This window comes from Pogoniulus pusillus, chromosome 9, assembly GCF_015220805.1.
Source record: "Pogoniulus pusillus isolate bPogPus1 chromosome 9, bPogPus1.pri, whole genome shotgun sequence".
Taxonomy (NCBI): Eukaryota; Metazoa; Chordata; class Aves; order Piciformes; family Lybiidae; genus Pogoniulus; species Pogoniulus pusillus.
Window position 1 is genome coordinate 38935521 of NC_087272.1, and position 15504 is coordinate 38951024.

Here is a 15504-nt window from a genome sequence, read left to right on the forward strand (position 1 = left end):
GACACAGCACTCCAGGGCTGGCCTGAGCAGTGCTGAGCACAGGGGCGGGCACAAGAACCTCCCTTGTGCTGCTGCCCACACTGCTCCTGAGCCAGCCCAGGATGCCATTGGCTCTGCTGCCCACCTGGGCACTGCTGCCTCCTCTTCAGCTCCTCTCTGCCAGCACCCCCAGCTCCCTCTCTGCCTGGCTGCTCTCAGCCACTCTGGCCCCAGCCCCAAGTGCTGCTTGGGGTTGTTGTGGCCAAAGTGCAGAACCCTGCACTTGGCCTTGTTCAGTCTCATCCCATTGGCCTTTGCCCACCCATCCAGCCTGGCCAGGTCCCTCTGCAGGGCTCTGCTACCCTCCAACAGCTCCACAGCTGCTCCTAGCTTGGTGCCATCTGCAAACTTACTGCTGCTGGACTCAATCCCCTGCTCCAGATTATCAATAAAGATACTGAACAGGACTGTGCCCAGCACTGACCCCTGGGGCACAGCACCAGTGCCAGCTGCCAGCTGGATGTGGCACCATTCACCACCACTCTCTGGGCCCAGCCCTCCAGCCAGTTCTTGACCCATATCAGAGTGAATCTGTCCAAGCCAGGAGCTGCCAGCTGTGCCAGGAGCTTGTTGTGGCAGACTGCATATTCTGGGTCTCTGTTATTTCCACCCTGCCCCCAGCACAGAGCAGTCCTGCGTGTGCTGGGCAGCCACAAGCGTGCCCTCCGTTTGGACAGCTGTGAGCCCTGCAGTTTTGCTCCCCCCCTCCCAGAAAGTGCCCTTTGCCTCCCACAAACACACACCCAGCATAGCTTTGGTGTGCTGGTGAGGAATAGAGGCACTTTTGTGAGGCAGTTTTCATAGAATCATAGAATGGTTTAGGTTGGAAGGGACCTCAAAGATCACAGGCAGGGACACCTCCCACTAGAACAGGTCACTCTCTTCTGCTTTCCTCCTACACAACTGGACAGCAGCAAGGCTGACAAAAGTCATTTTCCAGCAAAGGAATCTCAGTTTCTCCAATGATTTTGCAATCATTTTCTCACAGCCCAGCATTCCCCTATTGTTTTCCTTCTCTGTCTCCAGCTGTTGCCCCCAGCCCACATCTCTCCTTTGAGTTTTGCAATGTACCAACCCCAGGAGGTGGTTGAGGCATGGCCACAAGCTCAGCAGATAGCCAAGCTGGTTTCTGAAGGCTGCTCCAGAGAGAGGATATGCAGAATCACAGAGACATCCAGGCTGGCAAAGCCCCTCAGGATTACCAAGCCCAACCTAGAACCCTGCTCCACAAGATGGTGTGGTTGAGGCCCCATCCCTGGAGGTGTTTAAAGCCAGGCTGGATGAGGCTGTGGGCAGCCTGCTCTAGGGTAGGGTGTCTTTGCCCATGGCAGGGGAGTTGGAACTGGATGATCTTTGTGGTCCCTTCCAACCCTGACTGATTCTAAGATTCACCTTAAACCATATCCCTAAGCACCACATCCAAACCACCTTTAAACACACCCAGGCTGGGTGACTCCACCACCTCCCTGGGCAGCTCATTCCAGAGCCTGACCACTCTTGCTGGGAAAAAAGTTTTCCTATTGTCCAGTCTAAACCTCCCCAGCCTCAGCCTGAGGCCATTGCCTCTTGTTTTGTCTCCAGCTCCCTGTGAGCAGAGCCCAGCAGCAGCCTCTCCACAATGTCCCTTCAGGTAGCTGTAGACAGCAGTGAGCTCTGCCCTCAGCCTCTCCAGCTCAACCTAACCATCCCCAGCTCCCTCAGTCACTCCTAAGGTTTACTCTTCATCTTCTTCCCCAGCTTCCTTGCCCTCCTCTGTGCCTGCTCCAGCACCTCCACATCTCTCTTGTATTGAGGTGCCCAAAACTGAACACGACACTCAAGCTGTGAGCTCTGAACAAGGAGAATTGGATACTCTGCACTGCTAAAAGCAGAGGGCAGAGAAGATTCTCAGCCAGCAGAACAACCAATCCAGCCAGCAGCCTTTTCATACCATGCAGCCTTGAAGTTGTGCCTCTCCTGACATTATAAAACCACTGCAAGGCCACACAAACTGCTACAGGCAAAGCCACCCAGCCCCTTCCCTTGTTTATTTTTTGCAGACCAAGCATGTTTTATGAGTGTGGTGGCTTTGCAAGGGTACAGGGCAGGCTGCAATTCATCCTCTGCAGCAGGCAGCTGAAGCTTCTGGGCTGCTGTACTTGCAAGAGCGAGGTAACGACACAATATGAGGGGCAAGAGAGAGACTGAGTAAGAAAATACTCTGGGTTAAGAATTAAATGAAACCTCATGTGAAACCAGCATTAAAAACACCTCTCAACACATTCCCTCTGCTGCCTTTTTTGGCCAAGGGGAGCAGCTTACAGGCAGCCCCTTGAGTGCCTCACCATGTCCACCTGTCCTTGCAAGACCAGCTCTGCTGCTTGGTGAGGGGAGAGAAGGTCACAGCCCCTTCCTGCCTCCTCCTCCAGCTCCTGCAGAGCTCCTGGTGTTGCTCTCAGCTGAGGCCTTCGAGGAGGCTGTGAGTTAGCTCAGCTTCTTGGGCATTTCTACAAGCTCTTTGTGTCCTCTTTCTCCTGAGCAATGCAGCCCTACAGTATCTGAGCTGGCCCCATGGAGGGTCTCTTCTCCCTGTGCATACCCCTCCTGGAGTACTGTGTCCAGTTCTGCAGCCCTTATTATTACAAGAGGGATATAGAGGTGCTGGAAGGTGTCCAGAGAAGGGCCACAAGGATGAGAGATGAATGAGGCAGTTTGGGCTGTTCAGTCTGGAGAGGAGAAGGCTCCCAGGTAACCTTATTGTGGTCTTGCAGTAGCTTAAGTGGGCTACAAGAAAGCTGAGGAGAGACTTTTTAGGCTGTCAGGGAGTGATAGGACTGGGAGGAATGGAACAGAGCTAGAAATGGGGAGATTCAGCCTGGATGTTAGGAAGAAGCTGTTCAGCAGGAGGGTGGTGAGAGCCAGGAAGGGGTTGCCCAGGAAAGTTGTGGAAGCCTCATCCCTGGAGGTGTTTAAGGCCAGGCTGGAGGAGGCTCTGCACAGTCTAATCTAGTGTGAGGTGTCCCTGCCTATGGCAGGGGGGTTGGAACTAAATGACCTCTGTGGTCCCTTCCAACTATGGCTGATTCTATCTCCTGTTCAACTGCAAAGTGACATGGCAAGGGAGAAGCTCCTGTTCATTTGCAAAGGGACATGGCAAGAGAGAAGCTCCTGCTCATCTGAAAAGTGGCATGGCAAGAGAGAAGCTCCTGCTCATCTGAAAAGTGGCATGGCAAGGGAGAAGCTCCTGCTCATTTGCAAAGGGACATGGCAAGGGAGAAGCTCCTGCTCATCTGAAAAGGGACATGGCAAGGGAGAAGCTCCTGTTCATCTGCAAAGGGACATGGCAAGGGAGAAGCTCCTGCTCATCTGCAAAGGGACATGGCAAGGGAGAAGCTCCTGCTCATTTGCAAAGGGACATGGCAAGGGAGAAGCTCCTGTTCATCTGCAAAGGGACATGGCAAGGGAGCAGCTCCTGTTCATCTGCAAAGGGACATGGCAAGGGAGCAGCTCCTGTTCATCTGCAAAGGGACATGGCAAGGGAGAAGCTCCTGCTCATCTGCAAAGGGACATGGCAAGGGAGAAGCTCCTGCTCATCTGCAAAGGGACATGGCAAGGGAGAAGCTCCTGCTCATCTGCAAAGGGACATGGCAAGGGAGAAGCTCCTGCTCATCTGCAAAGGGACATGGCAAGGGAGCTCATCTCTGGGGACAGAAAGCTCCAGGGAGGCAGGACCAACACAAGAAACAAGACATGACAGCAGCTCCGTGAAAGACCCTCCCAACTGGGAATGTTTTCCTTTGGAAGCAGTGAAATGAAGGATCGGGGTGATGACAAACAGAGATAAGGGGAACCTATCAACATTCCTTGTAAAGCACATGGCCCTGTCAAGGAGAGTTCAGCCCCTGACAGCATCCATTCCTGGACACTCGGGATGCTGTGGGACTCCTCAGCAGATGCTGCCCTGTCTGCCTCTCCCCTCCCCTGCTTTTTATTACATGGATTACAGCCTTCAAAGTCGTGAGTTGGCTTTCTTTAGCTTTCAAACCAAAACCAACCCCAAACTTGTTCATCTGAGCTGTTTTCGGGCTGACTTACAAGCAGTGTGACCCCCCTGAGGGCCTCAGCCAGAGCATCCTGCCTTTTGTTTACATCTCAATTTCGCCTCCAATTCTTTTCAGCCCAAACCAGGACGGAAAGACTGAAGCAGCACCAGGCTGCAGACCAACCCCACACGGCTTTGAGACCTGTGTAATGCTTTCAGGACATTCCCTTTTGCTGTTAGCCCGTGGCTAGAAGGAAAATATGCAGCAAAGCCCAGCAAGGGACTGGAGGTCTCCTCCCCACAGAGCTCTCTGCTGCCTGTTGACATTAAGTTCAAAGCCAGGCTGGGAGACCTGTTTTGTCAGATGGAGTTGGGTAGCTGTTTGGAGAGGTGGTCAATAGACCTGCTCCTTGGCCCCAGGCTCAGCATCACCAAGGGCTGTGGAAAGAGACAGTGCAGCTTTGTACTCCTTGATTTATTTACACAGCAGCTTGTGGAGATGTAAATGAAAAAGAAGAAAGCTTTGGGGAGCCCAGAGCACAATGGCACCAAAACTCTTCTGGTGCCAGCAAAGTCTGGGTAGTTAAGGCTCTCTGAATCTGGCTTTCGTGTGAGCAGCAGCTAAACAAGCTGCTTTCTCCTTCCCTCCCCCCCTTTCTTTCTTAATAGCTATCTGCCCTGGGTTTGCTCTGATTTTTGACATGGTTTATCATCAGCAGGGTGCCAGGGGTGGAGTCACCATCCCTGGAGGTGCTCAAGAACAGACTGGATGAGGCACTTAGTGTCATGGTCTAGTTGATTGGACAGTTGTGGCAGGGCAGGTCTAGTCTGGATGTGAGGAGGAAGTTGTTGTCAGAGAGAGTGATTGGCATTGGAATGGGCATGGCAGGGAGGTGGTGGAGTGGCTGTGGCTGGAGGTGTTGAAGCCAAGGCTGGCTGGGACACTTAGTGCCATGGTCTGGTTGGTTGGGCAGGGCTGGGTGCTAGATTGGGCTGGATGATCTTAGAATCATCTTGGAGGGCTCTTGCAACCTCCTTGATTCTATAATTCTAAAGGGCTGTGGTTATATGATGGAAAAGTCTGGATGAACTATAGGATACACAGAAAAAAATTCCAGCACATCTTACTGCAGTCAGACAGCTCCTGGAGGCAATGAGATTAGCTTTTCACTGACTCAGAGCTCTGCTCCAGTGAGAGGTTGCTTTAAGAAGAGAAGTCTCTGAAAGCAGTGAAATCAGCTTTCTGCACAGAGCTCTGCTCCAGTGAGAAGTTGCTTTAAGAAGAGAAGACTCTGAAAGCAGTGAAATCAGCTTTTTGCACAGAGCTCTGCTCCAGTGAGAGGTTGCTTTAAGAAGAGAAGACTCTGAAAGCAGTGAAATCAGCTTTTTGCACAGAGCTCTGCTCCAGTGAGAGGTTGCTTTAAGAAGAGAACTCTGAAAGCAGTGAAATCAGCTTTTTGCACAGAGCTCTGCTCCAGTGAGAGGTTGCTTTAAGAAGAGAACTCTGAAAGCAGTGAAATCAGCTTTCTGCACAGAGCTCTGCTCCAGTGAGAGGTTGCTTTAAGAAGAGAACTCTGAAAGCAGTGAAATCAGCTTTTTGCACAGAGCTCTGCTCCAGTGAGAGGTTGCTTTAAGAAGAGAACTCTGAAAGCAGTGAAATCAGCTTTTTGCACAGAGCTCTGCTCCAGTGAGAGGTTGCCTTAAGAAGAGAAGTCTCTGAAAGCAGTGAAATCAGCTTTTTGCACAGAGCTCTGCTCCAGTGAGAGGTTGCTTTAAGAAGAGAACTCTGAAAGCAGTGAAATCAGCTTTTTGTACAGAGCTCTGCTCCAGTGAGAGGTTGCTTTAAGAAGAGAACTCTGAAAGCAGTGAAATCAGCTTTTTGCACAGAGCTCTGCCCGAGTGAGATGTCTCTTTAAGAAAAGCAAGACACCAAGCTGGGTGGGAGATCTGTTTTCCCTCTTTAATTAATCCCTGTCTCAGACTTTGAAGACCTTTCTGCTCACTGCTTTTAAAGCAGCACCATTTATCTTGAGTGCCAGGGATCCCTTTAATGGCGTTCACAGTCATTCAAGCTCTTTCTGCAAAGCCAGCAGCCCCACCCTTGATAAGACTGGCAGATTTCAATCCAAGCTGTTAAATGTCTTCACAGACATCAATCTGGCTTTGAGTGAAGAGAAATCGAGGTAGATCTTTAAGGACCTTTGGGCAAGACTGCAGGGAGCTTAAGGAAAATTTGGAGGTAGGTTTATACACTGCTTGGGCTTCTGCCTCCTTGCAGGGCAGAAGTGACAAGACTGCCACAAGGCTGCAAGTGCTTTCTCATGTCAGATGAGCTAAACAAGAAGCATTTGGCTACTTCTGAAGCCTAAAAGTGGATTTTCTGCAAAGCTTTCAGATGCAAGCATCTACAAAAATTATCTACATATTTTGGGGTGGGGGGAAGCAACTAAAGTCATAAAATAAGTGGTACACTCAATCAAGAGAGGAGTCATAGAACCATAGAAGGAACCACAGAACCACAGCAGGTACCATAGAAGGAACCACAGCAGGAACCACAGAATCACAGCAGGAACCGTAGAAGGAACCACAGAATCACAGCAGGAACCCTAGAAGGAACCACAGCAGGAACCACAGAATCACAGCAGGAACCATAGAAGGAAACACAGCAGGAACCACAGGAGGAACCCTAGAAGGAACCACAGAATCACAGCAGGAACCATAGAAGGAACCACAGCAGGAACCACAGAATCACAGCAGGAACCATAGAAGGAACCACAGCAGGAACCACAGCAGGAACCACAGCAGGAAACACAGAACCACAGCAGGAACTGCAGAAGGAACCACAGCAGGAACCGCAGAATCAGTCAGGGTTGGAAGAGACCACAAAGATCATCCAGTTCCAATCCCCCTGCCATGAGCAGGGACACCTCACACTAGATCAGGCTGTCCAGAGCCTCATCCAGCCTGGCCTGGCATGAAATCTATGCCAAGAATGAGACTCATAACAGCAAACATATTCCAATCCCATTGAAGAGTCACAGTGTGGAAGCAGCACTACATCATTAAGTACTCTCTTAAAGCAGCCATTTGCCCATTAAATGATTGGGAAACTGAATGCAGAAGAGCAGGGCTTTGACTTTACAAGGTACAGCACAAGTTAAGTGGATGCTTGAGCACTGAACATGCAGCTCCTATTACAGCTGTGCCTGGAAAAACACCTTTTGCATGTGCAGAGTTGCTTGGGCTACCCTGACACAGTCAGGCTTCAGAAGCTGGTTGTTTCTAGCATTGTGTGGTAGTTAGCCACTAGAAATGGGGGAATAATGGTGACATGGGGGGGGGGGAACAGGAGGGGAGATGGAGGGGGAGAAAACAGGAGGGGGAGAAAAAGGAGGGGGAGATGAAGGGGGAGAGGGAGTAAACAGTAGGGGGAGAAAAAGGAGGGGGAGAGGTAGAAAATGGGAGGGGGAGAGGGAAAAGGAGAAGGGGAGGTGGAGAGGGAGAGAGTAAAGAGGAGAGGAGGTGGAGGGGAAGAGGGGAAAGAGGAAGGGAGGCATAGGGGGAGAGAAAAAAGAGGAGGGGAGGTGGAGAGAGGGAGAGTGAAAAGAGGGAAGACGGAGAGAGGGAGAGAGAGAAAAAGGAAGTAAGACAGACAGAGAGAGAGAAAGAGGGGGGAGATGGAGTGAGAGAGAGAAAAAAGGGGGGGAGATAGAGAGAGAGGGAAAAAAAGAGGGGAGTTGGAGGGAGAGAGTGGAAAAAAGGAGGGGAGACAGAGGGAGAGGGAAAAAAGGTGGGATATGGAAGGAGAGGGAAAAACAGGGGGGAGACAGAGGGAGAGGGAAAAACAGGGGGGAGATGGAGGGAGAGGGAAAAACAGGGGGGAGATGGAGGGAGAGGGAAAAAAGGAGAGGAGACAGAGGGAGAGGGAAAAAGGAGGGGATGATGGAGAGAGGGGGGAAAAGGGGGAAGGGCAGAGAGAGAAGGAAAAAAGGGAGGAGGATGGAGAGGGGGGGGGAAAGGGAGTGACAGAGAGAGGGAGAAAAAAGTGGGAAGACAGAGAGAGGGGAAAAAAGAGAGAAGGGGGGAGGGAAAGAAGGGAGACAGAGAGGGGGAAAAGGAGGGGAAACGGAGAGAGAGAGGAAAAAGAGGAAATGGAGAGAGAGAAAAGGAGAGGAAATGGAGAGAGAGAGGAAACAGTGGAGTAAAGTAGTGAAGCATTACAACAGTTAAGAGTGAAATATTAAAGCAGGTAAATAGTTATAGCTAAATCAATAGTTCATTACATAGCTAAGCAACGAATGAAACAGTTAAATAATTCGTTAACTGGGTGAAAGGTCTTTTCCTTGGGCTTCTCTCACGCCTAGTTTTAGCCCAGGCAACCTGATTCTGAATGGGAGGGTTACAGAGGTTGTTCTGTTATTACCCTGTGCAATGGCAGTGAAAACTGATGATGAAGCAAGCCCAGCACACACACATACATATATGAAATCAAAAGCATGGTTGGTTGTCTATCCTACAGGCAGCATGAAAGATCTCCCTCTCTCACTGTGCCTTTAACTACTGCTTTCAGAAGTCCCAGTTTAGTGCTTCATCAAAAGCAGTTGGATGGGAAGGTTCGGGATGGGGTCTTTTTTTTTCCCTTCAGCTGGGTGTTGACTGCCGATGCCTGCTCCACATCTTCCCCCAGCCTCCAAATGCTTGAACTCAACTGACATAAAGCAGATAAAGCTTGGGTCCGTCAGGACAATTCCATCCCTCCTTAAACGCTGCAGCGATCCGGTCAACACGTGTAGCGGACAAGAGAGGGAGCTCTCTTGCTGCAGCTTCTCTGCTTGCTTGCCTTAAAATTCAAGGCTCTTTCCAGGATTTCATAACACAGGAAACAGAAGTTGTGTGTCCTGCAGAGGATTAGATATTGAGCAACGCTATTGCCCCCCCCCTCACCCCCCAAAAAGAGCCAAAACAAAAGCAAGCAAACAAGCTCCGTTTGCCTCCTCTCCCAACGGAACGGTGACTCTTTCAAAGTCACTTCTGCACGCTGAGCTGGCAGAGGATTTTTGCTTTCTCTTTCTTAAGTGTGGACTGGCAGTGAAAAGGAAAAGAAAGACTCTTTTATAAGGTTTTATTGCCCCCAAAATGGAAAAAACAGCTCCAGGGCTCTGCCTTTCCCTAAGCACCCCCTGACTGCCCAGCTAAAAGGGAAGCACTTCTCTGCTTGCCTGCCTGCCCTCAGCTGTAGCTTCCCTGGTGGGATGGTTTGGGAGCTACCTGCCCCCCCCCTACTCTTATGAAATCACCCAAACTAGACTCAGCCAGCTGGAATTTAAGGAATGAAGCTTTAGATTTACAGCTTAGCACAATGTACAAGCAGAGAGTTACAATATAGAATCATAGGATCATAGAATCATAGAATCATAGAATCAAGCAGGTTGGAATAGACCTCCAAGATCATCCAGTCCAACCTAGCACCCAGCCCTAACCAATCAACCAGACCATGGCACTAAGTGCCCCAGCCAGGCTTTGCTTCAACACCTCCAGGGATGGTGACTCCACCACCTCCCTGGGCAGCCCATTCCAATGCCAATCACTCTCTCTGTGAAGAACTTCTTCCTAACATCCAGCCTAGACCTACCCTGGCACAACTTGAGACTGTGTCCCCTTGTTCTATTGCTGGTTACCTGGGAGAAGAGGCCACCCCCCACCTGGCTACAATGCCCCTTCAGGTAGCTGTAGACAGCAATAAGATCACCCCTGAGCCTCCTCTTCTCCAGGCTAAACAGGCCCAGCTCCCTCAGCCTCTCCTCATATTTACAGCTAGATACAAGTTAAGGGTAATATAGAAACACAAAGCCTCCCAGAAACCAGAGTCCCCAGGAGGGGCTCCCAACCACCCTTCCACCTCCTTTCCACCCCTCTACCTTATCACAGAGTTTGCCTTAGGTGCAAGGTGAGTTTGGAGAGTCAGCCAGGGGGGTCAGGAAGCAGAAGGATTAGTTAGGCAGCAAGTGAGAGAGAGAGAAGGGAGGCAGCCAAAAGCCAGCAAGAACAATTCTGTTATCTGTGTTTGTGTTCTTGTTCTTATACATCTCAGGAAGCCTCTGAGAGCAGTAAACATCACCACTGTTTCCTTTTCACAGCCTATCATCTAATTCCTCTCACTAAAACATGCCAGCTAGGCTCAAACTAGCATATTACCCCCCACAATGAAAACAGCTCCAGGGCTCTGCCTTTCCCTAAGCACCCCCTGACTGCCCAGCTAAAAGGGAAGCACTTCTCTGCTCCACCAGGTTACTGCTTGCCTGCCTGCTCTCAGCTGTAGCTTCCCTGGTGGGATGGTTTGGGAGCTACCTGCCCCCCCCTACTCTTATGAAATCACCCAAACTAGACTCAGCCAGCTGGAATTTAAGGAATGAAGCTTTAGATTTACAGCTTAGCACAATGTACAAGCAGAGAGTTACAACATTTACAGCTAGATACAAGTTAAGGGTAATATAGAAACACAAAGCCTCCCAGAAACCAGAGTCCCCAGGAGGGGCTCCCAACCACCCTTCCACCTCCTTTCCACCCCTCTGCCTTATCATAGAGTTTGCCTTAGGTGCAAGGTGAGTTTGGAGGATCAGCCACGGGGGTTAGAAGCAGAAGAATTAGTTACAGAGAAGAAGCCCAGAGAGAAAGACACAGTCCAAGAGAGACACACATATTGTCTTATCTGTGTTTGTGTTCTTGTTCTTATATATCCCAGCAAGCCTATGAGTGAAGCAGACATCAGCATTGTTTCATTTTCATAGCCTATCATCTAATTTTTTCCCACTAAAATCATAGAATCATAGACTCAAGCAGGTTGGCAGAGAGCTCCAAGCTCAGCCAGCCCAACCTAGCACCCAGCCCTGCCCAACCAACCAGACCATGGCACTAAGTGCCCCAGCCAGGCTTGGCTGCAACACCTCCAGCCACGGCCACTCCACCACCTCCCTGGGCAGCCCATTCCAATGCCAATCACTCTCTCTGCCAGGAACTTCCTAACAACATCCAGCCTAGACCTGCCCTGGCACAGCTTCAGGCTGTGTCCCATTCTGCTGCTGGCTGCCTGGCAGAAGAGCCCAACCCCACCTGGCTACATGTGCTTCTGTGCTCCACAACCTCCCTGGGCAACCTGTGCCAGGCTCTCACCACCCTCACTGCAAACAACTTCTTCATGACATCCAGTTCCAATCTCCCCTCTGCCACTTCAAACCCATTCCTCCTCCTCCTCTCATTACCAGACCTTGTCAATAGTCCCTCCCCAGCCCTCCTGCAGTCCCCTTCAGGTCCTGCAAGGCCACTCCAAGCTCTCCTCCAAGCCTTCTCCTCTCCAGGCTGCACAGCCCCAACTCTCTCAGCCTGTGCTCACAGCAGAGCTGCTGCAGCCCTCTCAGCATCTTGGTGGCCTCCTCTGGACTCTCTCCAACACTTCCACGTCCTTCTAGCACAGCATCCAACTGCAAATCCAGAGCCTGCTCCCTCCCAGCAGACTTCAGGCTGGACTGTAGCAAGGAAAGGATGAGCTGAATGCACAGTTCAAGCCTTTCAAATTCAATAAGCATTTAGCTGATGTTCACTATCCTCAGCAGGTCATTTGGGCATGAACTTCAGGCTAGACTTTCAGCTGAGCCATGTTTGCTTAACAGAGACAGGCTGCAAAGCCCCAAGCTCTGAGGGAGGATGTGGATTTTCAAAACATCATTCTGATCTCAGGGAAACTGCAGCAGTTGCCTCATCCATCTCCCATGTCTGCTTCAACTCCCTCCTCCAAAAACAACTCCACCCAGAGATGGCTGCTGTCCCAGGGAGTGCTTTACCTCAGCACAACTTCTGTTTTGAAGGGGCAGGCTGCAAGCTGTGCTCATATTCCTGCTTTATTTCACCTTTTTTTCCTTCAGTCCTTCCTAAGTGTAGCTTCCTTGGAGAATGTTTGCTAAAATCATGTCCAGAGCAGGGCCAGGAGGATGCTGAGAGGCTGCAGCAGCTCTGCTGTGAGCACAGACTGAAAGAGTTGGGGCTGTGCAGGCTGGAGCAGAGGAAGCTCCCAGGGGACCTTCTTGTGGCCTGCCAGCATCTGAAGTGGGCTCCAAAAAAGCTGGGGAGGGACTTTTGAGGCTGTGAGGGAGTGGCAGGAGTGGGGGAATGGAGCAAAGGTGGAGGTGGGGAGAGTGAGGCTGGAGGTGAGGAGGAAGTTGTTGAGCAGGAGAGTGGTGAGAGGCTGGCAGGGGTTGCCCAGGGAGGTGGTTGAGGCCCCATGGCTGGAGGTGTTTGAGGCCAGGCTGGCTGAGGCTGTGTGCAGCCTGCTCTAGGGTAGGGTGTCCCTGGGCATGGCAGGGGGGGTGGACTGGACGAGCTCTTTGGGTCCCTTCCAACCCTGCCTGATTCTCTGATTCTAGGCTTGGGGCAAAACAAGAAGAAGTCAAAACTGAAAAGTGTGCCTGGAGAAGCGAGCCCAGAGGCAAAGAAGCGAGACCAAGGCTATGCAGCTCAGCACTGCTCTTCTCAAGGAGAGAGCTTTCTGTTCCTAGTTGAGGTCAAGACGTGTCCAAACCCAAGCAGACATATGTAACAGATTACAGCAGGCACGAGGGAAGGGTGTAGGCAGCTACCAGCAGCCAAGAAGTGTAGGATGTCACAAGTGAACCTACAGCCTGGTGGACCCACAGCGCATCTCCAAGCAGAGGTGGAACCTTTCCTGTGCACAGACAGTGCTGAACCTGAAGCATTCCTTGGGGCTTGGCACCACATGAAACCCGAGTTCCTGCTCCCACAGGCTGGACTGCTCAGTCTTGCAACACGTTTGGGAGGTCAAGGCTGCAGAGCTGAGATGGGTTGTTTATCCAGAGCTCCGTCACCAGCGTGGAGAGGGAAAGCTAAGTGCAGAGCTGGAGCCAATAAAATCCTGGAGTGACTGCAAAGCTGCCCCCATTGCCTTGGGGATGCAGATCTTAATCACAGCAGTGCAAAATGATTCCACTCAGCCCTAATGTTTTACAGCACTACCCTAGGGGGAAGCAAAGGATGAGGGACCAGGGGCGCTTAAGGCTGAGGATACATCTCTGCTCTGCACCCTGGGCACCCTCTGATGGTTAGAGGAAACAACTGGCATCTCCTCAGGCTTTTCTTTGCTAAGGCAGATGGGCAGGTGCACAGGATCTGAACCTAACCCTCCCTTCACTGCCTTTTGCCACTTTACAGAACGTTAGAGGCTGGAAGGGACCCCCAGAGCTCATCCAGTCCAACCCCCCTGCCACAGCAGCAGCACCCAGAGCAGATCACACAGTAACACAGCCAGGTGGGTTTGAATATCTCCAGAGAGGGAGACTCCACAGCCCCCCTGGGCAGCCTGTGCCAGGGCTCTGCCACCCTCACAGGGAAAAAAAATTTAAATGAAACCTCCTCTGCCTCAGCTGCCACCCAGTGCCCCTTGTGCTGTCCCTGGGCATCACCCAGCAGAGCCTGGCTCCAGCCTCCTGCCACTCACCCTGCACACATTGAGAACCACTGCTGAGGTCACCTCTCAGCTCCTCCTCTCCCAGCAGCACAGCCCCAGCTGCCTCAGGCTCTCCTCCTAAAGGAAGATCTTTCACTGCCTTCATCATCTTTGTGGTTCTGTACTGGACTCTTTCGAGCAATGCCCTGAGGTCCTTATTGACCCGATGGGCCCAGAACTGGACACAGCATTCCAGATGTGGCCTCACCAGGGCAGAGTAGAGATTCCCTGTTTTCTTTTAACCTGTTCTTTACCAGGACAAGGCCTGAGGAAGGTTCAAATAGTCTGTGCCCCAAAATGTCCATAGGCTGGCAATGAACACTTTATCCTTCCTATGTACCATCAGCTGATGCAAAGGAATACAAGTGAGAGAGCAAATCTCCTTCCATCTGCCTCTTGGACAGGGATCATCTCCCATAGCCATGGAAGGGGTGGCAGGAGATAAAGAGCCTCAGCTCTACCTCTCTGGACAGGGATCATCTCCCATAGCCATGGTAGGAGATAAAGAGCCTCAGCTCTACCTCTATGGACAGGGATCATCTCCCATAGCCATGGAAGGAGATAAAGAGCCTCAGCTCTACCTCTGTGGACAGGGATCATCTCCAATAGCCATGGTAGGAGATAAAGAGCCTCAGCTCTACCTCTATGGACAGGGATCATCTCCAATAGCCATGGAAGGAGATAGAGAGCCTCAGCTCTACCTCTGTGGACAGGGATCATCTCCAATAGCCATGGTAGGAGATAAAGAGCCTCAGCTCTACCTCTCTGGACAAGGATCATCTCCAATAGCCATGGAAGGAGATTAAGAGCCTAAATCCTACCTCCTGCTGGCTGCACAGTTTCTGTTCTGGGCAGAGCACAGGTTGCTCTTCAAGGTATCTGGAATCTGGAGGTGCTTTATTTCCTTCAGTGCTGGAACTGAAAGTCTGCTGTCCTGCAGACTTCTGTTCTGTGGCTGGTTAAAGCCTGTTCAGCTCTCCCACACTTTTCAGGCTCTCTCTGTATAGATTTTATTGATGCCCAAAGATGTAACAGTGCAGTGAACCACAGAATCAGTCAGGGTTGGAAGGGACCACAAGGAGCAGCCAGTTCCACCCCCCCTGCCATGCCCAGGGACACCCTACCCTAGAGCAGGCTGCACACAGCCTCAGCCAGCCTGGCCTCAAACACCTCCAGCCATGGGGCCTCAACCACCTCCCTGGGCAACCCCTGCCAGCCTCTCACCACTCTCCTGCTCAACAACTTCCTCCTCACCTCCAGCCTCACTCTCCCCACCTCCAGCTTTGCTCCATGCCCCCCATTCCTGCCACTCCCTCACAGCCTCCAAAGTCCCTCCCCAGCTTTTTTGTGTCCCCCTTCAGATCCTGGCAGGCCACAAGAAGGTCCCCTGGGAGCCTCCTCTGCTCCAGCCTGCACAGCCCCAACTCTTTCAGGCTGTGCTCACAGCAGAGCTGCTGCAGCCTCTCAGCATCCTCCTGGCCCTGCTCTGGACACTCTCCAGCATCTCCACAGCCCTCTTGTCCCAGGGGCTCCAGAGCTGGATGCAGGACTCCAGGTGGGGTCTCAGCAGAGCAGAGCAGAGGGGGAGAATCCCCTCCCTGGCCCTGCTGGCCACACTGCTGCTGCTGCAGCCCAGGCTCTGCTTGGCTTTCTGGGCTGCAAGTGCACACTGCTGGCTCCTGTGGAGCTTCTCCTCCAGCAGCACCCCCAAGTGCCTCTGCACAGGGCTGCTCTGCAGCCACTCACTGCCCAGCCTGGAGTTGTGCTTGGCATTGCCTCCACCCAGCTGCAGGACCTTGCACTTGGTCATGTTGAACCTCCTGAGCTTGGCTTGTGCCCACCTCTGCAGCCTGTCCAGGTGCCTCTGGATGGATCCCTGCCCTCCAGCCTGGCTGCTGCACCACACAGCTTAGTGTCTGAGAAAATGGCC